Source organism: Mirounga angustirostris, unplaced genomic scaffold (assembly GCF_029215605.1).
Source record: "Mirounga angustirostris isolate CCGP_5_RB_7025 unplaced genomic scaffold, mMirAng1.0.hap1 SCAF_2, whole genome shotgun sequence".
Taxonomy (NCBI): domain Eukaryota; kingdom Metazoa; phylum Chordata; class Mammalia; order Carnivora; family Phocidae; genus Mirounga; species Mirounga angustirostris.
This window is the reverse complement of record NW_026991710.1, coordinates 83,870,650-83,896,837: the sequence shown is the minus strand read 5'-3', so window position 1 is coordinate 83,896,837 and position 26,188 is coordinate 83,870,650. Positions and strand designations below refer to the sequence as shown.

The 26,188-nt window shown below is 37.2% G+C and overlaps 1 protein-coding gene across 8 annotated transcripts in view; it reads right to left on the bottom strand.

Moving 5' to 3' along the window:
• BANK1 (B cell scaffold protein with ankyrin repeats 1) overlaps nucleotides 1–26,188 on the bottom strand; it is a 325,956-nt gene that overhangs the window by 70,079 nt on the left and 229,689 nt on the right. The gene's annotated exons all lie outside the window — the stretch shown is intronic.

Sequence of the window (26,188 nt, the reverse complement as noted above, 5' to 3'; positions counted from 1 at the left end):
AGGTAAAACTATGGAGACAGTAGAAAGATCAGTGGTTCCCAGGGGTGGGGTGGGAGGAGAGATGAAGAGGCAGAGCACAGAATATTTTAGGGCAGTGAAATACTCTGTATGCTATTATAGTGTTGGATATATGTCATGATAATTTTGTCCAAACCCATAGAAAGTACAACATCAGAAGTGAACTCTAAGGTATACTATGGACTTTGGGTAACTATGGTGATGTGTCAGTGTAGGTTCATCATGGTCACTAGATGAAGTGAGGTTCTCCTAATCAGGGCTTTATCCACAATTCCTTTCTGAGACATATTGATATGTGGCTATAGGCACTCCCCTTCGTCTTGCTGTCAAATAATAGAGAGATGCAGATTCCATGATTTAGAAAGGTCTTCATTACAGTTCTCTGCATTTATCAAGCAATTAATGATTTTCAAAGCTGTTTCACATATTCCACCATCCTCCTACCAGTCCTGCCACACAGAAGATAAATGTACCATTCTGGTGAGTGATACTGATGGTGGGGGAGGCTATGCATGTGTAGGGGCAAGAAGTATTTGGGAAATTTCTATACCTTCCTTTCAATTTTGTCTAAAATTGTCTTTAAAAAAATACAATATATAAAAACGTAAAAAGAAATTCATATGCCATTAGATAGTGAATTTAATGTTCTTCATTTTGTCTGAAAGTATTTCTGAAACTGTTTAGGGTAAAATTCTATAGAAACCAACAATAGCATAACACAGAAATATGATTACTGAATCACTAGGTCATCTAGCTTTCTAGCACTACATATTAACATTCTGTCTAGATATTTGAGCCACTTTGCATTGCTATGGATCATGAAATTAAAACAGTATGGTAAGGACTGAATTACTTTACCTGGGATTTGCATTTATTAGCAGCTGAGTTAAGTGAATGAATAAGAAATTAAATATCATGCCCTATGTTTGAGGACATTTTGAAGTTTTACAAAGAAATGTGCCTTACTAAAGAGCTGAGTTGCCCATCAAACTAAAGCAGTATCTTTAGGAAAAGTTCAATCTCTAAAGAATTACAACAATAGCAAAGGAGCTTTATCTTTTTATTTACTTACTTAAAAACATTTTTTCATAATTTGATAAATAGCAGAAAATGTATTAGGAAATGGGACTATAAGGAAGCTTACATTTCTCTGAAAAAAAAAAACAACACTGACATCCACGTACATATTTATAATATATGTGATAGGGATGACAATGTTATTATAAAAACTGATAACTTACATAATATTACTATGTACCAGACACAGATCTAAGGTCTGTACTTACATTAACTTAGTCAATCCTCAAAACAATTTTGCTATTGTAATCCTCATTTAATGAATGAAAAAAATAAGCACAGTGGGCTCAAATAACTTGTCCACGTTTACACAGCTAATGTCTCTCATTAGAGGGCCCGAACAACCAGGGAAAAAGGAAAAGGAGCATATACAAAGAAGAATGTGTGAAGTCACCTCAGGGTACTATGAGTCAAGAGTTGTAGAGATTCACAGGAGAGAGAGCTGACAAAGATTTGCGAGAAACATTCAAGTCTCAGGGTGATGGCTGGCATTTGGCACATCTTTTTTTTTTTTTTTTTAAAGATTTTATTTATTTATTTGACAGAGAGAGACACAGTGAGAGAGGGAACACAAGCAGAGGGAGTGGGAGAGGGAGAAGCAGGCTCCCGGCAGAGCAGGGAGCCCGACGTGGGACTCGATCCCAGGACCCTGGGATCATGACCTGGGCCGAAGGCAGTCGCTTAACCAAATGAGCCACCCAGGCGCCCCCATTTGGCACATCTTTTAAGGTGAGAAAGTATTTGCAAATAGGGACAGAGGCAGGAACTGGGCATCCTGGGCAGTCAGAGCAAAATAATCAAATGTGGACATGGAAAAGCACGGGCTGTGTTCGGGAAACAATGGGCTGTCCAGCTTGACTAGAGGGTAGGGGCAATAGCCGTGTGTGTCTGGGGGCAGGCAAACCCTAGTTGCACGGTGCTTCCTGTCTCCCCCGTACTCCCAGCCCTCAGGTCAGGTGGCTGGGAGCCGGCTGTGCACCAATTCAGCCCGTAGTGCACAGGCTGAGAGGAGTACTGCCCTGGCTATTGTCTATCTGAGTTAGGAGGAAACGGAAGGCGCGCTCTCAGTCCTCAGAGAAGAGATGGGCAAAACAGCAAAAATGGCATTTGAAAGCACAAGCAAGACATGGTAAAACCGTATCATAGCTGTGCAGCTGCCAATGGAGGAGAGCTAATGGAGGCACTGGGGTCAGGGGCCAGAGAAAACGGGATATCCAGCGAAGACTCCAGACGTCCCTGTTCATTTTCCTCGGCCATCCCTGCTTGCAAATGAGCTAGGTACTTTTTTTGAGAAGCAGGAGACAGCTACATTTTTACATTTGGCTTGGTATAAATACAGGAAAAATCTCTCATAAATGTTTCTTGTGTTCTGAGAAATAAAAAATGGGATGAATGGGCATATGTTATAATCAGAGAATCTTGCTTTAGGCCCAATTTTTCAGGGGAGAAAAAACTGTTGTAGGATGAAAATGTTACAAGTAAGAACATATGGGTTTCACAGTAATATCATTTGATAACTTAATGGGCTGTGTCTCCTTGGTAGCACGGAACTAAAGTGTGTGTGGCTCTTATTCCTTCTAAGCCTACCTCAAGCAATATACACAATTACCTGTTACTGTACTCATACCACAAATAGGATAACAGGCAGAGGAGTTTTTTAATGATTTGTTCACGGTCACTAGATGAAGTGAGGTTCTCCTAATCAGGGTTTTATCCACATCCTTTCTGAGATATATATGGTATGTGGCTACAGGCATTCCCCTTCGTCTTGCTGTCAAATAATAGAGAGATGCAGATTCCATGATTTAGAAAGGTCTTCATTACAGTTCTCTGCATTTATCAAGCAATTAATGATTTTCAAAGCTGTTTCACATATACCACGATCCTCCTATCAGTCCTGCCACACAGGATCGTGTGTCCAACAGAAGAGAAAGAGAGATGGTGGCTTGCACACAGGCTCTTGGTATTTATTTATTTATTTATTTATTTTAAAGATTTTATTTATTTATTTGAGAGAATGAGAGAGAGAGCACATGAGAGGGGAGCGTCAGAGGGAGAAGCAGACTCTCTGCTGAGCAGGGAGCCCGATGCGGGACTCGATCCCGGGACTCCAGAATCATGACCTGAGCCGAAGGCAGTCGCTTAACCAACTGAGCCACCCAGGCGCCCCGGCTCTTGGTATTTAAAGCAGAGATTCAAATCCCGGATAACCCAGGGCTTTGGGGTATGTGGATCCAAGTCCAGTGCCCCTTACACTATAAGATGGCATTGTCTGTCAAAACAATCTGTACCATGTATAGATGAAATAAAAAGAGACTAGTGAAAATAATAGATATTAGGAAAAGAAATTTTCTACTCAATGAAGAAATCATGTCTGATGACAGATCAAAGTTCTATTCTATAAATGACAATGAAGGTTTAAAAATTTATGTTGGTGGTAAAAATGAATATGTAATTCATATCTTCTATCTTTAATTAATGTACTTTCTAGAGAATGTGAATAAGAGAAAATTGTGGAGTTAATCCAACAAAATCTAGTAATCAATTAAAATCCTGTGATACAGTTCAGGATGAAAGATGGTCACTATGCCTTTAAAGTCATTAAAAGATGACTCTGAATATTCCTGATGATAGAAAAGTCTGTATTTTATCATCTATTTACCAGTAGTTGACTTTTTTAGGAAGTGTTGCTCTTTTCAGAGAAGAAACATTTTTATCAGGTGACTTTATCCGTTTTTGATAGATGTAATAAAAGGAGAAGTAAAAGTAAAATTCTGCACATTATAGTTAAATTTGTTTAAGTTTTATGACAAGGTTAAAATTAAGTTTAAATTGTGGTTTCAGATTACCTTGTTTCCGCAGCCCCTATTACCACAGCAAATTTTATATCCATGCTTGCTTTTTTATTTCCTGAATCTTTAGTAAACATTTCAAAGACAGGCCAAAGCACTTAGCCTTTCAGTGCTGATTTGTGTCTGGAACACAATATCCACTTCTGTTTGACAGCCTCTGTAATCACTACCAACATTTCCAGCTCAGAACCCATAGACAGGTCATTTGCTAAGAGAGGTACTGGATTTGTGCTTGTTTCTTCTAATTATTTTTATCTGGCTAAATAACAGCTGTCCAGATATGCATTTCCAGGTTATCAAATACTTAACACATGATAATCCAGACATTAGGTATTATATCTTAGGGACTAGATTTCTTCACCCTTAAGTTAACTTATTCTTTTCCAGGCTTGACCATTAGCTCAATGTTTCCTTTTCTTTTTTTTTTTTTCACTTTTAAAAAAGAAATAAACACAAATCACAGAAAGATGGGCTTTTATACAGTGAGTTGCCATTTTCAACCATAGTTTGATAAGACACTTTCTTTTGCCAAATATAATGCAGTATGAATCAGGTGACCCTTATGTTATCCTCTTGTGAATCAGAACTGCACAAGCTAAAAAATGTGTGGGCCAGGTATACTAAAGATAAAAATACAGCAAGAAGGCAATTTAAATAGATCATATGTTTATAATCATATGTTCATAATCATATGACATTATCAGAAAGATCAGAAAAAATTAAATTTAAAATTGTAACATCCTACTCAGAATCACCTAGTTAGTTACTTGTTACTGGATAAAGAAATCCATTTCAAACCTAATATCAACGTTTTGTATAATAAAACTCATATAAGAAAGCACTGGAGATTGCCAATCATTTAAGTTTCCTGTTCATACTTTACCCCACCCTGGAAAGAATAATGTAGATTATTGAGTTATAGGGAGTTAAGACCAAAGATAATTTTAAGATGAGGAACAGTATCAGATAGTGTAGTGATCTTGGCCTTGGATGCACATTAAATTCACATAGGGAACTTTTATAAACTACCCATTCCCAGGCCCCACCAACTAAGACCAACTAAATTAGAATCTCTAGAAGTGACAGCCAACCATTTACATTTATTAATGGGTCTGCTGAGGATTCTACTGTGCATTCAGGAGGGGAGACACATAGACAGTGATTATAAGCACAGATTTGTGGTAAGATGACCTAAGATTCTAAGGGGCTCCTAGCTATTGACTGTGAACAGGTTATTTAATTTAGTATTAGTTTTCACCTATAAATCAAGTACTTCCTTCCTTGGGTTGTTTCACGAGTGAGATGAGCTAGTTCTTGGCATAGATTAAGTACTATTACAATTATGCAGTGGGGGAAAAGCCTCTTCCTGTGCAGGTGAAGTGTGACAGCATGTGTCAAGTTCTGAAACTGTATTTTAGTGTCTATACCCCAATATCTGATGGAATTCAAGATCTTCATGATCATAGCACTTCCTGAATTAGGACTTTACATTTTTCTTTATAGGCAGTGTTGTGCCTTCTTGAAGCAATAAAGCAGCAAGGTTAAGAGCATAAACTCAGGAGCAAATAGTCAGGTCGGAATCTTGACTGTGCCTTCTATTAGCTCTGTGACATTGCCCAAACATTTAACTGATCTGTCCCTCAGTTTGCTCATCTGTAAAACTGCCTACTCATAGTACCCGTTTCAGAGAGATGTTGTGATGAGTAAATGCATTAATGAATACAATATGTAAAGCTGTTAGTGTTAGTGTGTTCCAGCACATTACAAAGTACTAAAAAACTGTTATCTATCATGATTATGATAATGATAATGATGATGGTAGTAAGTGAACTTCTTTACTGATGTTTCAAACAAAGGAGTCTCTTTTCCTTGAGTGGAAAATCCAATATTGCGTCAAATAGTCCTTTCCATTTTTAGCTATTCCCCGACACCATTTCCAATAGAATGTCACACCATATCTACCAGAACCATGTATGAAGAATCAAGTTTTCAAGGGCAAGGTTCAGATCTTTCTTATTTATCTGCCAGTTCACAGAATTTTTAAAAGTAATGATTCAAATCCATATCCACTTCCTGAAAATGGTATGAAAGATCGTGTTCTATTGGTGGTTAATAAGTAGCATCTTCTTTATATATGCATTTATTTTATAAATATGTTTTGGTCATATATCATATGGTTATATGTGATCACATATTGATGTTGATATTAAGGGAAAAAAATTAAAGAGAATTCATAAATTATGATGCTGTAATATGTTGCAGTTCTCATATAAAAGCTTCTTGGGGGGGCTTTAATACAAATCTTCTTAATGACATGTTTAGAGATCTTGAGTAAAGAGATACTTGGTTTCTCCCAAATCGTGTTGAATATCACATTTTAGAATTTTATATTACTCTTTGTATCTTTTAGCAAAATTTCATATTTTAAAAATGCTTTACCAGATAAACATTATGTAATTCATAAATTTACTGTTTGCTTTTTCTTCACCGTAGCTATTAGTGTTTTTCATTACAACCAAAATGTCTATGGAGGAGGCCACATTATAGTGTCAAGGACCCTATTAGATATCACAATTAGCAGCTGATATGAGTGTTTACAACTACAGCTGTGAAGGTACTTGTCATAAGGGATTCATTATAATGTATTGCATATCTGACAAAAGGCACATAATAATCTTTTATTACTTTCCATGCTTTTAGGGCTTTAATTTTTCTACAGCCAAACAAGGTCATTTCACATTATTTTTACTTGACCCTTAAAGGGACAGAAGATACACTGTCTGAAATAAATACTATTATGAGCTACTGAAAACACCTGAAGGCAAAGTGGGCAACTTACTAACTATGCATCTATGAAGCATCTTGTGGAAGGCAAATAAAATCCTTATATCTGCCACTGCCTTTTTAATGCTTCACAGCTACTGTCCAAAAAATCCCTCTGCTGAAGCTTCTAGCAATGGCTGGTCTATAAAAGAGAAATAAAATGCAGAGGAAAAAGAGGTTTTAGAGTTATAATTTCCATGGAATTGCAAATGCAGACATCAGGAGCTTCAACATTCTTTCTTTGTCATGTACCAAGTTTGTCATATATGGAAGACAGTGCCAGTAACCTTTCTTTTAACTGATGTCTCACAGTCCAGCCTGAGAGTCAGCATCTATGTTGGTGAATTCATGGCCCTATACATTGGAGGCGATAGTCATTTATGCATGCGTGAATTCATTTATTCAATAAATAAACTGAGCACCTACTATGTATCAGGCAGTGTTCTGAGTAATAATGATATAGCAATAAATAAAATACGATAAAGGTTTTGCTTCTGTGGCACTTCATTCTAGTGGAAGGCAGACAAAAAACAAATAAATATATGATATGACAGGTGATTATAATTATTATGGAAAAAATAAAGGGATAGGTGGGGTCAGAGTGGGTTTGATATTTTATGTAAATATATGCTTAAATATTCATATATAGGACTATGAATATGTACATTTGAATATGGAATATATATACATATATTTTTCATGTGTATGTATATGCACATATATATTTCCCACCTATTTCCTATTCCACATGCTTTTCCAGAACCTTGCCACTCCTCACTAAGAGTAGATGTTAATGTTCTCTTTCCTTGAAAAGGGGTGGGTCTTTGTGATTGCCTTGACTGAAGAGTAGGGTAGAAATGCCTCTCTATGACTTCTGAAGTTGGTCATGAAAGTGATACAACTCTCTCAGGATATTCACTCCTAAAACACAGCCACCAGGCTACCACGTAGTCCAGGAAGTATGGAGATCTTCATCTACAAGGAGAGAAACAGAGGCTCCCAGCTCCCAGCTCCAGCTGAGCTCTCAGCCCAGAGCTCCAACTGCCAGACATGTGAATGATCCAATTTTGATAGTGTATATTCCAACCCTATTTTCAACTGTCCCAACCAAAGTCATCTGGAGCAAAGATGAACTTCCCCTACTGAACCCTGCCCAAATTGCACATTTATGAGGAAGTCAGTCATCATTATGGTCTTAATCCACTGTTTTGGGGTGGTTTGTTATACAACAATATATAGCCAGGACAATACATATGCATACATATGCATGCTTGATTCAGTTAAAGCTCCACTGAGTGAGTTCCTTCCAATTTTAAGGGTTAGATGGCAAATAAAACAACTTAGGTGACTTGAGAAAGGAACCACTGTGCTACCCATCATAGCTACTAAAAACAATAGCATGGCTATTTTAGTAGGGTTACACCCTTGGTTGGTTCTGTCAGGTTGAATCTTGACAGAAAGTCTGGACATTTTTCCTGGAATTGCTTTGAGTGCTGTGTCCAGGTTTACCTAGTAAGGCACTGAGCCTGAGGTCTCAAGTTGTGTAATGAAACTCTGTAAATCGGAGATGTATAACCTTGAACCAGTTATTTAACCTTTAAGAGTCTCTTTGGATGTATGTGTGTGGGTGTATTTATAGCATAAAAAAATATATATTTGTATTATTGTCGTCTACCACATAAGGTTTCAAGTTTAACAAGAGTCATATAATTTCTAATATTTTTGAGTGCATATTATGTGGTAGGCAATGTACTATGTGCTTTTCATACATCATCATTTTAACTCTTAAAACCATTCAATTTCTTAGGTTACCTCCCGTGCTCGCTTCAGCAGCACATATACTAAAATTAAGTTACTTCCCTTTTCACAGAGGAAGAAACCCAAGTTCCTAAGAGATTAAGTAATTTGTCCAAGATTGAATGTTAAGTATCAGAGTGGGATTTAAAAACGGTCTTTCAGAGAGCACAGTCAGGTCTCTTAATCACTATGTAGTGTATCAAGTAAGATCATATGTGTGAAAGAAGCAACGTGCTGAAAATAGGTATGTGAACAAAGAGAGAAGGATAGGATTATACATAGGGAAGGAGCAGGAATGCTACAGTAAATGAATGAGACAGAATTCTGGGAAGGATGCTGCTGACATTGCCCATACTACCTTTTTATGGTGGAAAGTAAAAAAAAAAAAAAAATGGTGAAGTTGGTGGACAGGCAGCCTAAATGCTGTGTTCGTGCTCTGATGAGTAGGGCTTCAGAGAGGTTGGAGAACAAACAAGGGAATGAAGCAAGGGGTTCCTCTCTTGCTTTTGGTGCCCTGTATTGATTATTCAGATAATATTGCTGAGCCTCTAAATTCTGTTTCCAGGGCTTTGTGCTGGATTCAGCCTATGGCACCCTATTACTTAGTCTGACATTATGATGACTGTTGCCCAATTTTCATCTGGGCTAGGTTCTATTTTACCCTCCCAGGGCCTGGTTTCTGAGCCTCTCTGGCCACAAGTCTTCCGTTTCTGTTCTGCCCCAACCTTACTGGAGGCTCACAATGATCCTCTATAATTGATTGCCATCTGCATTCTGACCTTTAATTCTTTCCTGTTCCTATGGTATCTTGAAGCCTGCTCTCTCATCTTGTATCTCCATAAAATCAAAACCCTTTAAGAGAATAAGAGGTGACAAAAAAAAAAAAAAAGACTGGGTTTTCTTAAGTGACCTCACTACACATTGTGTAAGATCTCACTCAGATTATGTGACCTTTCATTTGTCCTTGCCTGGGAATGGAAAGGTTGCCTTCATTCACAGAGACTTAGTGTTGCTCCTGTGATATTCTAGAAGCCAGTCTGTGATCACACACTCCTTTGCTCCTGCATGCTTTTGCTTTGGTGTTCTTCATGCGCTTTGTACTCCACCTACTTCATGGGCTTTGTATTCCACCAACTGGTCTTTGTATTTCTGTTGTAGCATCAACTGCAGCAATTCAGTGGGACAGCTCAGATCATTTAGGACTTAGTCCAACACTTTAGAACAACAACAACAACAACAACAAAAACCAACTACACTGGCCCAAAAACATTCATTCACAAAACACAGTGTAGGTCCCTATAAACAACATCTTCAGTGGCTGTTCCCTTGTGTGATGGGTCCTTCAGCTCAATCAATATGCACAGGGCAGAAACATAAATACTGTACTTGGGGTTTCTAACTTCCTCTTTCCCTACTAAATCCTTCAAACACTCAATCAGCAAGTCTTGTTGATTTTATTTTCTAAATAGCTACAAAATTCATCAACTTTTTACCATCTCCATTACTACTATACTGCTAGTCCAGAGGTAACCCCATTGCTTACCTGAATTATTGCTGCACATGTATTTATTTCTTTTTTTCATTTATCTCTTTTTGTATACTTCTGCTTCCCTAACCCTTAAGTAGTCCATACTATAGCAAAAGCAATCTTTGTCAGATGAATATCTAGCTATGTCACCTTCCTACCCTCTTACTTGAGACTCATCAAATGTTCCTCAATAGCCCCATGATAAAGAGGAGAATTTTACATTGGTTGGCCATATTATCTTGGTTTGCCTCGGATTGTCTCAATTTGTTGTGATTTCCAGATTATGTATTTATGGCATAGTTATTAGTATCATCTCTTTCACTTTCCAAAATGTACAGGTTTGGATAATACATATTATCACTACTCAGTTTATAGGGACACTCATGATTTTGACTCTCCAGACTCATCTCTATTTCTATTTGTCTAAGCCTCAGATTACACGAGTAATTTTCCTGAAAATACTATTCCTTCTTTCACTTCTGAGTCTTTGCACATTCTATTCCCTCTGTATAAATGTCTTTTCCCACTTTTTGTCTAGGTGACTCCTATTTATACTTTAGGTATCCCAGGAAAATTAAAAAATCTTCTCTTCTTTTCCAAGACTAAGATACTGAGTCTCCTTCAGGTTCCTATAGCAGTCCACATTCATTCTACCACAGCACGTGTTCTATATGGTAATTGTTTATATATTTGTTTGTTTCATCCTACAGAACTGTAAACTGCTTCAAGTTCAGATAAAATCATGTTCACTGCTGTATCCCAGTGCCTCTGCAGCCCCTAATACACTGTAGATTCTCAAAAAATATTTCCTAAATGACTGAGTGATAAATAAATAAATGAATAGGGACACCTAGGTGGCTCAGTTGGCTAAGTGTCTGCCTTCGACTCAGGTCATGATCCCATGGTCCTGGGCTCCTTGCTCAGTGGGGAGCCTACTTCTTCTTCTGCCTGCCACTCCCCCTGCTTGTGCTCTCTCTCTCTCTGACAAATAAATAAAATCTTTTAAAAAATAAATGAATAAATCTAAACTCCAGTAAAGAGGAAGTACTTGGGAAGAGTGGATATATATCCAGGGAGTTTAAAAATTGTTGAAACATCCATGCTTAAACAACATCCATCTTCTCTGAATGAGGAAGAGCTCACTTGAATTAGATAAGAATTTGTTCCTTTCTAAATCTGGAAGACAATATATTCACAGTATTTTGTGTTACCTTCATTAACTCAGGAAACTTCAGTCTTGGCAGACCACTGCTGTGAATATTCTAAATGGGAACCAAAGAACTGCAAGATTCTTTCATGGTACAGTTCTTTTCAGTTGGTAAAGGGAGTAAGGATATTATTAGAAGTTGTTATTTTCTATTGTTAATGGTAGACAGGGTTAACCAATCCATTCTGAAGCTCACTTTAACTAGGAGGAATATTTAGTGACGGACTCATATAATTTTTGGAAGACTATGATTTAAGACAAAATTATATAAACTTCAAGGTATATGTGTAAGTAAGATATCAAGAACCTAGGTATTTTGTAGAAAGGGTTTTTTACCATCAGGTAAATTTATTTATCAAAATGTAAACATTTGTTTCTATATCTCAAATGAATTTAATTATAAAAGAAACACTATTACTTAGCAATTTAGAAAGAGAAAGAAATGGTTATTAACTGATTAAAGATATCTACAGTAACAAAAACCCTAGAGCAACCATCATAATTAATGTTGAAATGCAATGGCACAAAAGAAGGCTTCTTGCTATCACTGCTTCCTTTTTTTTTTTTTTAAAGATTTACTTATTTATTCGAGATAGAGAGGGAGAGAGTGCACATGCATGAGCCGGGGGAGGGGCAGAGGCAGAAGGAGAGGCAGAGAATCCCAAACTGACTCTGTGTTGAGTGCAGAGCCCGATGTGGGGCTTGATCTCATGACCCACGATCATGACCTATGAGATCATGACCTGAGCTGAAATCAAGAGCCTGCTGCTTAACCGACTGAGCCACCCAGGCACCCCTATTACTGCTTCTATTCAGGATTGTTCTGCTGATCTCAGTTAGCACAAGAAGGCAAATAAACAAACCAACCAACCATTGAGATTAATAGGAATGTTTGGAAAATTACTGGACACAAAATTGATATAACAACCAATTGCATTTCTATACGCTATGATTAGAAAATGAAAAAAATTAAATATACCATTTAAATATGATCAAAATATTGAGTATTTAGGAATAAATCTAACAAAGAATGTGCAAGAAATTTATTGTGAAAATTGTAAATCTTTATTAAAATATATTATAAAAGAGCTAAATAAATGTATACATGATGATGTATGCCATTGATTAATTACACTAGTGGCCCCATTCCTTCACTCTATGCTGTACTGATGCCCTTTGTCATTTTATTCTGCAGTTTCTCTCACCATAGAGGTGATGTCTATTTCAGCACCAGTTGATACTGAGTTTAGGAATGTGATTTGGTATAGCCAATGGTGTGTATAGTAAGTTGATTAATGGCTTCCCAATGATCTCCATGTCCTAATCCCCAGAATTTGTGAAGATGCTACCTTTTACAATGAATAGCACTTTCCAGATGTGATTAAATTAAGGATCCTGAGATAGGCAGATTGTCCTAGGTTATCTGGGGAGACCTGAAATAATCACAAAGGTCCTTATAAGAGGAAAGGCGATACAAAGGTGGAAGGTGAGAGAGACTTGAAGATGCTATGCTTCTGGTTTAAAGATGCAGAAAGGGACCCTAAGCCAGGAAATGCAAGATGGATGCAGCCTCTCAAAGCTGGAAAAGGCAAGGAAACAGATTCTTCTCTAGAGCCTATAAAAAAACCCAGCCATGCCATAATCTTGACTTTAGCCCAGTGAAATTTATTTCAGACTTTCAACCTCCAGAACTATAAGAAAATAAATCTGTATTGTTTTAAACCATCAAGATCATGGTTAAGTTGTTACAGCATCCACAGGAAATTAACTTAATGTATAAGCAGACTGATACACGAAGAGGCTTGAAAAAGTACATGTCTGCCAGCACTGTGAGATCGAGTTCTGGTTGGTGAGCTAGAGAACTTCACAAAAAATAATTTATCAAAATATCTACAAACTGGAGGTCAAGAGTTTTGATATTGAGAGTGCCCTACTGAGTGTCCAGTTAAAGTGATGATTAAAGATCCAAATCATGGCATATCACATGAAATTTGGAACAACCCTGGAAGCTAGAAGACAATGGGGCAATGCCTCAAAATTTCAAGGAGGAAATGATTTCCAAATTAGATCTTTATATCCAGCCAAATTATTAAGCAAGAGTGAACTCGGAATATAGATATTTTTAGCCCTATGACTGTGAAATATTTTATATTCCATGCACCCTTTCTCTTAAAATACAGAAGTAAATGAAACAAGGAAAGAGAATTCAAATGTGAGAGAGCTAATGAGTAACCAAAGGATAATGAAGTTGGGAGATGGTAGCAGGCCCAGAAGGCTATCAGTATATATTACAACAGAATGGCTCAGGAAAAGGTAAAATTGGTGGACATCTGATGATTTTGAATGTACTGAGTTGACATTTACACTTGTATCAGAGGGCTTGTGTGTGAATTACTGATAGTGATGCAGGATGTTAAGTGAGCAAGCAAACAACAGCAATAAAAACTAGATCATACCAATCCCAGGGAGAAAAAAAGTTGAACAAGATAGGAAATGTAATAATTATCTCTGAATGGCTCAGCTGTGAATGTTATTTAAATAATTATAAGATGCAAACATTGAATATAATCTAACCAAAATGAATGTTATGACTATATTTAGACGATGGGGGTGGTGAAGTGGAAGGAAAGGTATGTTTGGATGGAGGTGTACACAAGAAGAGTCAATCTCATATCCTATAGTAGCAAATCAATAGATAGTATCTAAAAGTAATAATCAAGGGATCATAGTATAAAATATTTCTTTAGAAATGTGAAAGCAAATATAAAAAAGAACAGCCCAAAGAAATGAATGTGTTGCCTCTCAGTCATCACAACTGCACACGGGGAGAGCAGAATAGACAGCATCTATTTTTTTTGGTTACAAACTTTGTACATCTATTTGGCTTTTCAACTGTGTCCACAGAAAACTTTCTTTCAGTAAAATAATTTTTAAAAATTTGTTCCTTCTAGTTAAGCTCTTATTATAAAACCACAGGAATTTTAAAAATCAGAAGAAATGTATTGCTGGGAATGAGAAAGATGTGATTTGCTGATGATATAATGAAGAAAAGGGGATCAGGAGATGCTGGTTCTCTGCTTTGCCAACAATGAGCTGGATGTGTTTCTCATCTACAAAATGAGGAAGTTGGACTAATAGATCTCTAAGGCCTCACTCAGCTCTGACATGCTGTTTCTTTGATTCCATTTTCATGCACCGTGCACAACAGTATGTAGCTCGCATCCTTTTGCCTTTTTGAAATTGAGACGAAGCATTTAAAAAATCATTGATTCTACCAATTAATTAAGGAAACAACTGCTAACAGATGGAGAGACTCTCACAAAGTACCAAGTATAGCAGGTGGGATAATGTACAACCCGTCCAAAAGCAAAAGTGTCCCTTTTATGAGTGAATCCCAGCTTTTACAGAAATCCCCCAGATGTTTCTTTCTGTCAGGCACAGTACATGAACTGCAATAATCATTTCTGAAGCATAAAGCACAGTAGCCCCTAGGCTCTGCATACTCTGCACGGCAAACTGAAACCAAACAACTCAGTCTTTCACTGGAATTTAACAAAACGTCTATATGTTATTTTTTGAAAGAAATTTTCCTTCATACTTATTTATCCCCAACTTTGAATCCAAACATGAACCATAAAATATTAAAGCTGGAGGAGACTTAGTCCATCTCACAGATAAAGAAACCAGGGCCTACGGTGATGAAGTGCTGTGCGCAAGGTCCCACACACAGTGAACCGCAGCCCGGCCAGGATCAGGGTCCAGGTCTCTGACTCCGCGGCACCATGGTGGTAAAGACATAACTACCCAACATCGTTGGTGTGAGTTTGTTATTAAAGTACATATCAATTGGGGAAACAGAGTAAATACAAAAATGGTAAGAAAAGCTTACATTTAAACAAGTTCTTGGTTCATCTATTAGAAAACAGAATCCAGAAGGCATTAAGCAAAGCTTTACATCATCTCCTGGGTTGTGCCGGCAGAAATAAAGAATGTTACTTGTAATCAAACACCCTGCCTAAGATTCTGGGCTATAATAAATTAATGAAGTGAGTTTCTCCTCTCTATTAGATTATCAGTGGCTACCATTTTTCCAAGACAGAGAGAATAAAACACCATACCATAAAATGTTCTATCAGCAAGTGTTTCTTTACTGCCAAGTAATTATTAATGCTGGGAAGGAAATATGCTGGATCAGCTTTGGCAATGCATTTAAAAACCTCAGGCCCTGAACATCTCTACAGCCCCATGCCCCAATTCACCACACTTACTCCCTCAGCTGTCCTCCTCTCTTCCTATTGCATTCTGTGATAGAGAATTCTAAAATCAAAAAACTGGAAGGTTCTTATCAGGATTTGCTAGGCTAGTAATTCAAGAGAGAATAAAGTAAATTACCTGAAAGAAACCACGCTTTCTACTGCTAGTGAAACACTAACCAGAAAGTTATTAGAAGACTATATAAAACTTTCCCAATTGTTTTAGGGCTCCTGTCTGTCCTGTTTAATAGTTGCTTTCACATTCTTTCAAACCCAGAACATGTAGACATACATATTTTTAACCACTTATTTGGGCAGGCCTTTTGCAGAATGAATGACTAGCTTCACATATAACAGATTCCATAAAACTTGTGATCTAGAAAGATGAAAAAGAATCTGTAGACTCCACGAGGACAGACTGTGCCTCTGTGAGTGGTCCAGATGAGCCGTCTGGGGGATAAACAACACTTCTGAGGGGACTGTAGACCAACACCTCCATACAGGTGTTGGTGGACTATATAGTAAACAATCTGAGACTGGTCAGATTTTAGCACTGAAAATCCTGAATCCCAGGAAACTCATTTCTGAGCAAACCAGGACAGTTGGTTCCCCATCGTACAAAGTGTTGTTAAACGCTTAAATACCATTTTTTAGATCTCCAAGTACTTGGGGAAATCGTAGGAATGTATTTTGTCATAAAATGAAAACGCATGCTTGAATCAGTAATAGGCATTTATATCCATAATTTTTTTCCTGTTATGATTTTAATCACAAATATGTTTAATTTTTCAAAACAACTTTTATCATTCCAAAAGTATATAGGCTCATTAAAAAAAGCAGAAAATACAGAGAATTATAAGGAAGACAATAAGTCTATAATCTTACTAACTAGAGAATAGTCATTGATTATCTATTTATAGCCATCCAGACTATTTTCTTTTTCTTTTTTTTCTTCCCTATATGGGCATAACTTTTTTATGTCCAGCAGATCATGCATATGTTTTGAACTTCGGGAAATTTATCATCTTGTTCTTTATCTATTTGCAATTTAAACCAGAAGCCAGGTGGGGAGGAGTGAGGTACAGAATGAGCCATCTTCAAAAGAGATGTGTAAAAAAAACTCAAATTCTCAATAATGCTGCTATGCTTTCTTATAATACAGTTTTTACAAATTGCTACACCCATCATATTAAGTCTTTAAACAGAAGGTCTATAAAAGAGTGATGAAATAATGGTTACATTTTAAATTTAAAGTCATGGAATCTAAGATATTCTTGGTTGTATGAAAAGAAATACTTATGCCATATTTTCTATGTCCTCATTTATGATTTTGGTGGAGGGAAGATTTCCTAACAAATATGTACATTATTTTGTGGTCCTTCTTTTTAAGTTATAGTTGGTTTGTTTCAAGAGAGCCCATTGCATGTGGTCATCCACAATATGTGGTCATCACCAATACATGATTCCCAAAACTTTCCTGTTTCCTTGTGTTTTTTTTTTTTTTTGTCATTGTTGTTGTTTGTTTTCCCCATTGAACTAAAAAGGCAACATCGTTCAGTAAGAAAAGCATGTGATTGGAATAAGACCTGAGTTCAATTCCTCACTTGACCATCTAGTCAACATATAATTTTTATTAAGCCTTTAAACATCCCTAAGACTCTAATTTTTCATCTGTACAAATGAAGCATTTCAAAAATATGGGTCGAAAGCATTGCTTATATCCTACATTCTCACATGAACCAAGAAGCGGTGCAAAAAGGCCTCATTCACTTGGTTTGTTCATCTTTGAGAAGCCCTACTAGGTGTTTGTTTTCTTTCTTCTAGATGTACATGGAACTGGTTTGTGTAAAGCACATGTGGAATGCTTGGAAAGTTTCACGAGGCCTTATACTATGAGAGAACTTGTATGAATTAGAGTTCCACATGGTCACTTGTCCATGGGCCAATAAAGCCATTTCCTGGGCTCATTTTTAAAGACAAGTGTGTCAACAACGTGATACTCATGTGGGATATAATAGAAAACATTTTCAGCTTCTCTCTCTCTCTTTAACCCTCAGACAATGAGATCTACAGATATGCAGAAGTATAAAACAAAAGACACAACAACCACAACAGCAACAATGTGCCCACCTAGGAAATAAAGAGCTCATTTGAGACACTGTATGTGGGCATGCTTGCTCTCCGGGCTTGGAATTCATTATTATTTTCAACTGTGAGTGACCACAGTTGCAAAAACTGTTGAAATCACTCTAGATGTGTTTTCTCTCAAGAGGCAAATGGGAATTTTCTCACGGGTACAGACTTAAGGAAGTTGGGATAGCAAAGGGTCTAATGAGATGGTCTCTAGAGCCTGTGGAGCAGGATGAAATCCCAGCTCACTCACCAGCTGGTAGGCTTTGGCCAGTAACATGACCATCCCAAGCCTTCATTTCCTCACATACAAAATGGAGATAATATTGTTTATCTAAAGATTACAGACTACATATAAAAAAAAAAAATCCCAGCATGGTACCTTGTACTAAGTATTCCATGTATGGAAGCCATTATTTTTTTTAAATTTATTTTTTAAATTTATTTTTATTTTTTATTATTTTAAAATTTTTATTTATTTTTAAAAATTTTAAAAAGATTTTGTTTATTTATTTGAGAGAGAGAGAGCACAAGTAGGGGGAGGAGCAGAGGGGAAGGGAGAAACAGACTCCTGGCTGAGCAGAGAGCCAGACATGGGGCTCGATCCCAGAACCCTGGGATTACGACCTGAGCCCAAGGCAGACGCTTAACCCACTGAACCACCCAGGCTGCCCTATGGAAGCCATTATTAAGAAAGCACTTTTTGTCAATTTTACTGAACACTTACTACCTGCCAAGTCCTGTTCAAAACACTTGACATGATTTACATTATCCTCACAAGAACCTTATGAGTTAAATACCATTATCATCTCAGTTTTTCAAATGAGATAATGGGGAGAGGGAAAGATAAATTAAACATCTTGTCTAAATTTTCTTGCATAAAGAATTTGTATTTTGATGATTTTCCATATTTTGAAATGTATTGCATTCTGTGGTCTATTTTGTAAAACCTAACACAGGTATAACCGCACTTTGTAAGTAGCGAAGCTGGGATTCAAACATGGGACTTTCGGATTTAGATACTCTTTGCTTAATCACTATGCATGCTGTTTCTGGAGATCCCATGATTCTCCTAAAGATTTGGATGGAAAATGTATTCCATCTTTTACATGTCAAAACAGTTTGCAAATGACAGTGCTTTTTCTGGGAAGTTTGCAAATGACAATGCTTGTTCTGTGAGAATCCCATAGTAGTAAATGTTAACATAAACACGGTGACAATTAAGGGAAATGTCTCAGAACTCATGGAAAGGCTACACAATTACTAGATTTTGCAGAATATCCACAGAATGCAATATATTTTGAAACATTTAAGGACATCAAGTTAGAAATCCTTTATGTAAGAAAAATTTCTAATTGTTAAATCATTCACGCTAATTCTCAGAGCCAAGGAATACCTCTTTTGTTTGTTGTTTTGCTTGTTTTTGGTTTTTTTTTAATGAACTGAACAAGAAAAATAATTGAATTTCTCTTATAATTCCAAGCAATGCTTAACATGCTCTCTGATTATATTCCAAAATCCTCTAAAGTCATAGACAAACATTTTGTTTTTTTCAGTAATGTGGTTATTAATTATTATAGTCAGGAGCTGAAGAGTATACGGATCTACTTCTGGAAGCTTTCCCAAGGATGTGTAATCAGATAATCATATAGATAGAACCCCACTAAAGTGGTAGATAGTGGTGTCATATTTTTGGATGCTCTGCTGGTTTTGCCATTTAAAAGCAATCACTCTGCAGACAGGACTAGTTTGAAGTGGCAGGGCGGGGATGGGCTACTCAATCAATAACCACATCATACTAAAATTCTGATAATAATTTGGTTAACCATGTCTGTTCTGCCTATATTCTCCACTCTTATTCTTCATCTTAAACTCTGAAGTTCCATTTCCAAGCCATATCCTCCTACCCTCTCTTAACTCCCTTTAAAAAAAATACTTTGTTTTTTAGAACAGTTGTAGTTTCATAGCAATATCGAGAAAATATAAGATTTCCCATGTAACGTCTTGTCCCCATACATGCATAGCCTGCTCCGTTATCAACATCCTCCCATGCCCACCAGAGTGGTATATTTTTTACAGCTAATGAACCTACACTGACACATCATTATCACCCAAAGTCCACAATTTACACTAAGGTTCACTCTTGGGGTTGTACATTCTATGGATTTGGACAAACGCATGATGATATATATGCACTGTTCTGTATCCTACAGAATAGTGTCCCTGCCCTAAAAATCCTCTGCTCCACCTATTCATTCCTCCCTCCTTCCTAACCCCTGGCAACCTGCTGTTTTTACTGTCTCCATAGTTTTGAACATTTTGTTTCTGTCTTGCCTGCATTTTAATCTCATTTAAACATTGAATCCCTCAATTTCTCTTTATTCTTCATCCATTTTATTAGTATTATGATGGCTTAAATTGCAATCATCAAATGATCTGGACACCATGGCCAATCACTTTACTTGCCTTTCTCTGCACCCTCAAAGCCAGATTTCCTTGTTTTTCCTTGTGCTTACTCAATCACTGAGCAATTTAGTGCCAATCTGATCATTTGCCCATCTTTGCCAATTTCAGAGGGCCATGCCTTTACTATTCATGGAGGTAGACCTCCAGGGATAAGCCTAGAGATGAAGCTCTTCCCAAACAGGTTATGTTCCAGTGAAGTCATTGGATGGGCTGGGTACCTGCCTCAGTTTCCAAAGTTGGCCCATCCACATCAAACTCAGATTGTTTGTCTTACTCAACTTGAAATGCTTATACATATTAGATTTGATGCCTACTTCTGGATTAAACTAGCGCTCTACCAACCACACATACTCTTAACCCTATTTTTGTTTTCCAGGTTAGCTTTTTGTATCCTATCCATGGGCTCTCAGGAGCTGACCTTAGTCTACCTATGGTTTTGGCTTCTTTCTCATCTCAATTCACAGCTTAAAGTCATCTTGCCCCATGTAATTAAAATAGGATAGCTTTGCACAGATTGATTGGCACTCAAAGGAAAATTGCATAATCCTGAGATTTGGTAGGATGATCGTGATGAACTAGTCTACAGAACTTAGTATTTCCAACCTCCATTGAGTTATAAAAAACTTTCATTGATAAAATATATGAGCAAAATCCTGATAAGTTTTATTTTTCCTGACTCCAATTTTTTTTGGTTATGTCATCTGCTGCAAGCCACTTGCATTCTCCCCATGACCCAACTTCTTCAACTTTAAAATGGGGGAAAAACTTAAGTCACATGGGTGCTAGGAGGATCGAGGAAGATATTAAGTATGAAAGCATGATGTAAGATATTAAACATGAAGTGAGTATCATTTATTATTATTTTAAAATATTTAAATCGAAATTCTTAACTTTTAGCACTTTTTTTAGCTCAAGTAATATGTTAAGACAGAACTCACTTAAATAGAATTATTTATAAGAAGAAGGTAGTCACCTTTTAGTTATTGTGCTCAAAATCTACTGACTGGTTTTTCTCCTTATTAATTAGGCAGAGGGAGCTCCAGGCTCAGCATCTCATGTGCCATCTGACAGTCTGTGACTCTGCTATCCATCTCCTGCTTCTTGCTCAGGATGCTGACTACAAGAGAGTGTTCTAGCCCATTCTGGTCCCTATAGGCATTCTTCGACATCACGCTCATAGCTGCAAAGCATGCAGCATTTTCTCTTGTCAGGCTGTATTCTGGTTGCAGTCAGCCCAAGTGCCATTAATTGCCCATTTTCTGAGAGGTGTGAGATCACTGCTCTGGCCTCTGTGAACCTTGGATTGAGCTCAGTCATATTCAAGTTATCCAAGTAGAAAGTCTGGATCTTTCATCTGCACTGCCAAATGTATATTGGATTCTAAGTGATTCTGCTTTCAAGGTACTCTCTTTAAATTATTCACAAATTGTAGAATGGGTTGAGACCAAGCATGTATGGCTTTAGTAGAAAAATAAACCCAGGGGGAAGGGTTATTTAAGCAAATACAGGGAATTTATGATGGATTTCTATGTGCACAGCATGCAATTTTCTTTAATTATTTTTTTTGTTAATGAAATAGCTAGAAAGACATATAATTCCAGTTCTATTTTGAAAGCTTTAAGTTCTAGAATGGGGCAGAATGCAGTTTAGTTTTTTTTTCTTTCACTCCACCACATGGCTGCTGCTGGGGCAGAGGTTTATTTATTTATTTATTAAAGATTTTATTTATTTATTTGAGAGATATAGAGGGAGAGAGCACACAAAAGCAGGGGGAATGGCAGGCAGAGGGAGAAGCAGACTCCCTGCTGAGCAGGGAGCCCCATGTGGGGCTTGATCCCAGGACCCCGGGATCAACTTGTAGAAGGCCACTTTGCTATAAAATTGAGTCTTTTACTCAGAATAATTCACCATTTTTTTTTATTATTATGTTCAGTTAGCCAACATATAGTACATCATTCACTATTTAAAAATATATAGAATAGGCAGGGGAAATAATACCAGGAATCCACCAGCTTAATTGGTGACTCTCACATTTTTCCATATTGTCACTTCACATCATATTTGGGAATAGAAGAAAAGAGGGAGAGAGGGCACATACAATCATTTAAAAATGTATCTTTGTTGAAAAAATAGCAACTTTAGGGCGCCTGGGTGGCTCAGTTGGTTAAGCGACTGCCTTTGGCTCAGGTCATGATCCTGGAGTCCCGGGATCAAGTCCCGCATCGGGCTCCCTGCTCAGCAGGGAGTCTGCTTCTCCCTCTGACCTTCCCCCCTCTCATGCTCTCTCTATCTCATTCTCTCTCTCAAATAAATAAATAAAATCTTTAAAAAAAATAGCAACTTTATAGTGGAGAAATCTGGCATACATCATTTTGTTCAACTGATCAAAGTTATTAACAACACTAATGAGAATAAGCAGCATTGTGTCTCTTGATACGATGCCCTGAAAAAGGCACAATGTCACTGCCCTGGCATTCTTACCAAAAATAAGTAACCTAAATTTAATCATGAGAAAAAAATCAGTCAGACCCAAATGGACAGAATTTTTTACAAAATAACAGTACTTTTCAAAAGTGTCAGTCATGAAAGAAAAAGAAAAAACTGTCTGAGATTAACAGAGCCTCAGGGGACATGACAGTTAAATATACTCTGTGATTCCAGATGGGATCCTGGCCCAGAAAAAGTATATCAGTAGCAATTGACAAGAATGGAATAAGTTCTTTAGATTAATTAATAGTATTGTATCAACAGTACTTCTCTGGTTTTGAAAACTGTAATGTTGTTATGTAAAATGTTAACATTTTGGGAAGCTGGGTGAGGATCTGGGAATTTCTTTGTACCATTTTTATAACATTTTATTCATCTGAAGTGATTTCAAATTGAAATTTTTAAAAATAAAAACCTCAAATCTAAAACCACAGGTAATTCGATGTGTCCTAGATAACACAATGATAAGTGGTGCCCCATTCAAGGTTCCACTCCCAAGACTTTTATTCCAAAGCCAAGCTGCTGAGAACACTGGAAAATGCAATTGCAGTGTGTTTGAAACTCAAATTTTATACTATAGTGCTACGCCTGAACACTAGGTTGATCATTTTATAGAAAAGACATCCTTAGTAAGAAATGGTTACTAACCATTTATTTGAAATGACTCCTAAACTCAGCCCTATAATTATTTAAAAATAAATAAAAGGGATATAGTCTAAATTGCCCATACTGGATTTCCACAAACAAACAGAAACATCAGAATTGAAAATATTACTTACTATTTTTTTCTTCTAAATCTATACCATTTCTTTGCAATGTGGGATGAATTAGGAGGAAAACCATTTCCAACGAGTCACAGTCCCTTTGACATTCTTCTGTGGTTTTCATGAAGATTGAAACCCCCAACCCTTGATGGACACCAGAATTGACTTGTATCAGCCCTCAGGTTAGAAATAACAAGGTGACTTACCTTGCTGGGTTTTGTGTTTTTGAGCAAACAAACAAGCACAATGCTTTGTTTAGTATCAAAATGAGTAAGAGTAAAAACTTTATTAAACAGATTTTGAGGGCGCCTGGGTGGCTCAGTTGGTTAAGCGACTGCCTTCAGCTCAGGTCATGATCCCGGAGTCCTGGGATCGAGTCCCACATCGGGCTCCCGGCTCAGCGGAGAGCCTGCTTCTCCCTCTGACCCTATCCCCTCTCATGCTGTTTCTCTCTCTCTCTCTCAAGTAAATAAATAAATAAAATCTTAAAAAAAAAAAAACAGATTTTGAATGGCTCCTATAGTTTACTTTTAACCTAGAATATATAATATATTGATTTATGACCATAGATAACTGAGCATTACTCTATTGAAGATGGAAAACCATTTTCCCCCCACAAATCTTGTATAAAAGCTCTGCTGCATGCTAGCTCTGCTGCGATGGAAAACGGACCATTAAAACTCACAGATTCAAACAGGACAAACTACCACATCAGAACCATCATGTCCATCATCAACTACTGAAACTCAAACTCCTTTAACAGCAATTCATGCAAATGTTTATGTCCCAAGAGAACACTATTGACAAACTGATCTAAGGGTGATTCCTCACAAACTTTTGTGTTCCAAAAATAAGACCACTGACTGTTCCAGCAGCTCATTAATTTTCATATGCTGACTAATACCTCCCAAACCTACAAGTATCTTTTTCCTGTTATCCCTTCTGAGACACCTTCTCCACTGATAACCATGGGGTACAGTCTCCCTTGTTGCAGCAAGTTATAAACCTAACTTTGTTGTCCACAAATGTGTTTCTGGAGGTCTCTGGCTGAGAGGAATTGGCAAATATTGTTTTAGAGAGCAATCTTAGTAAGTAGAATTTTATTTTGTAATGTTAGGAGACTTACACAGTGATTTTCTCAGAACGGCTTCAGTGCCTTTGGAAAAGTTAAGCACAAAGACAAGAGGGAAATGAGTACTTATATCACACAAGAAATGGAATAAAAATTTTCCATATTGGAAGCTGTGACGATCCAAAACACATGGAAAAAAAAAAAACACTTTAGAAGCGTGAGGAATGAAGTGCATGTCTCTCTGACTCTAAGCAATGGCTCTTAACCTTGGCTGCACATAGAATTATCAATGGGGCTTTTTATTTTTTTATTTTATGATTTGTTTAGGATTTTATTTATTTATCTGAGTGTGTGCGAGAGAAAGAGAGAGAGCACAAGCAGTGGGAGAGGTGAGGGAGAGGGGGAAGCAGACTCCCTGCTGAGCTGGGAGCCCAATGCAGGGCTCGATCCCAGGACCCCGGGATCATGACCTGAGCCTAAGGCAGACATTTAACTGACTGAGCCACCCAGGTGCCTCTATGGGGCTTTTGAAAACATTGGTTTTCCAGGGACCACTTTAGACCAACATGATTAGAATCTCTGGAAATGGGGTCCAGGAATTAAATCTTCCCACGTGATTCAAGTGTGTTGCCAGAGTTGACGATCACTACTTTAAGGTGTTCACATAACATTCTACTGTAAAATTTATCATAATGTTTATTAAATACTAATCCATTCAACTACCCATCTGTTTAAAAAACACCTATTGTGGACTTGGTGTAAAACACCATAGTTTCAAAAAGGAGAAAGAGAGTTGAACATTTAAGAAGTTGCATGACTCAGGAAAAATTTGACAGAAATACAATAAAACCTGAGAGCAAAATCTGAATTAAAAATGGCCTTTTCCTGGCACATAGGATGTTTTGCAGAACTGGAAAGGCTGATTTTTCCAGCATATTCAGCTTCTGGATAGATGCATACAAAACAGAGACAGAGGAATCAGATACCTACTTAATAAACATATCAACTCTGGAGATAAAATAAGGTGGTAAATGTTAGGGGCAGATGGCCTTTCCTTCCTCTAGGACATTGCTGGGTTCTGCCTCCATGCTCACTTAATATATATCCAGGGAAGGCCAGGAGCTACAAACCTGGGGTGATAAAGATGTGGCTTTCATAAAATGTTATATAATGATCTCCAGAGCCAAATATTAATGCCTTTTGGATCATTTCTGGTTTTGAATTTATGGATAGTGCTGTTTCCTTCCATGAGTTTGAATAATCAAGGGCTTGACCATTAGAAAAATGAAGTTGCAGAATGAGCCAAGCTGGAATGAGTCAACAATTGATGCAGTCCCTGGAAGGGCCTCTAACGATTTGTCAAAATCAGTTCGTGGAGGCTGTGATGAACACACACACATATTCTGTGCTGCAGCTATAGTCAAGAGCTAGGGGAATCGTGGGAAGGAAATGTTGTAGTCGAAAACTTAATCAAGCTGTATTAAAACAATCTGACAATGTTCTGTTGGAGCACCGTATGTCCAGGAGTCTGCAAATAAGAAAGAAGAGTGAACAAAACATTCATAGCAACTCAAAACCAACAATAAACACAGAAACTGAACATTCACGACACAATCATATGTATAATTATGAATAGCTTCCTATCTCAGGAAACATCCCTGGAAGTGAAAGCATAAGCTATTTCGGTACTGATTTGGCCTTTAAAAGCTGTCTT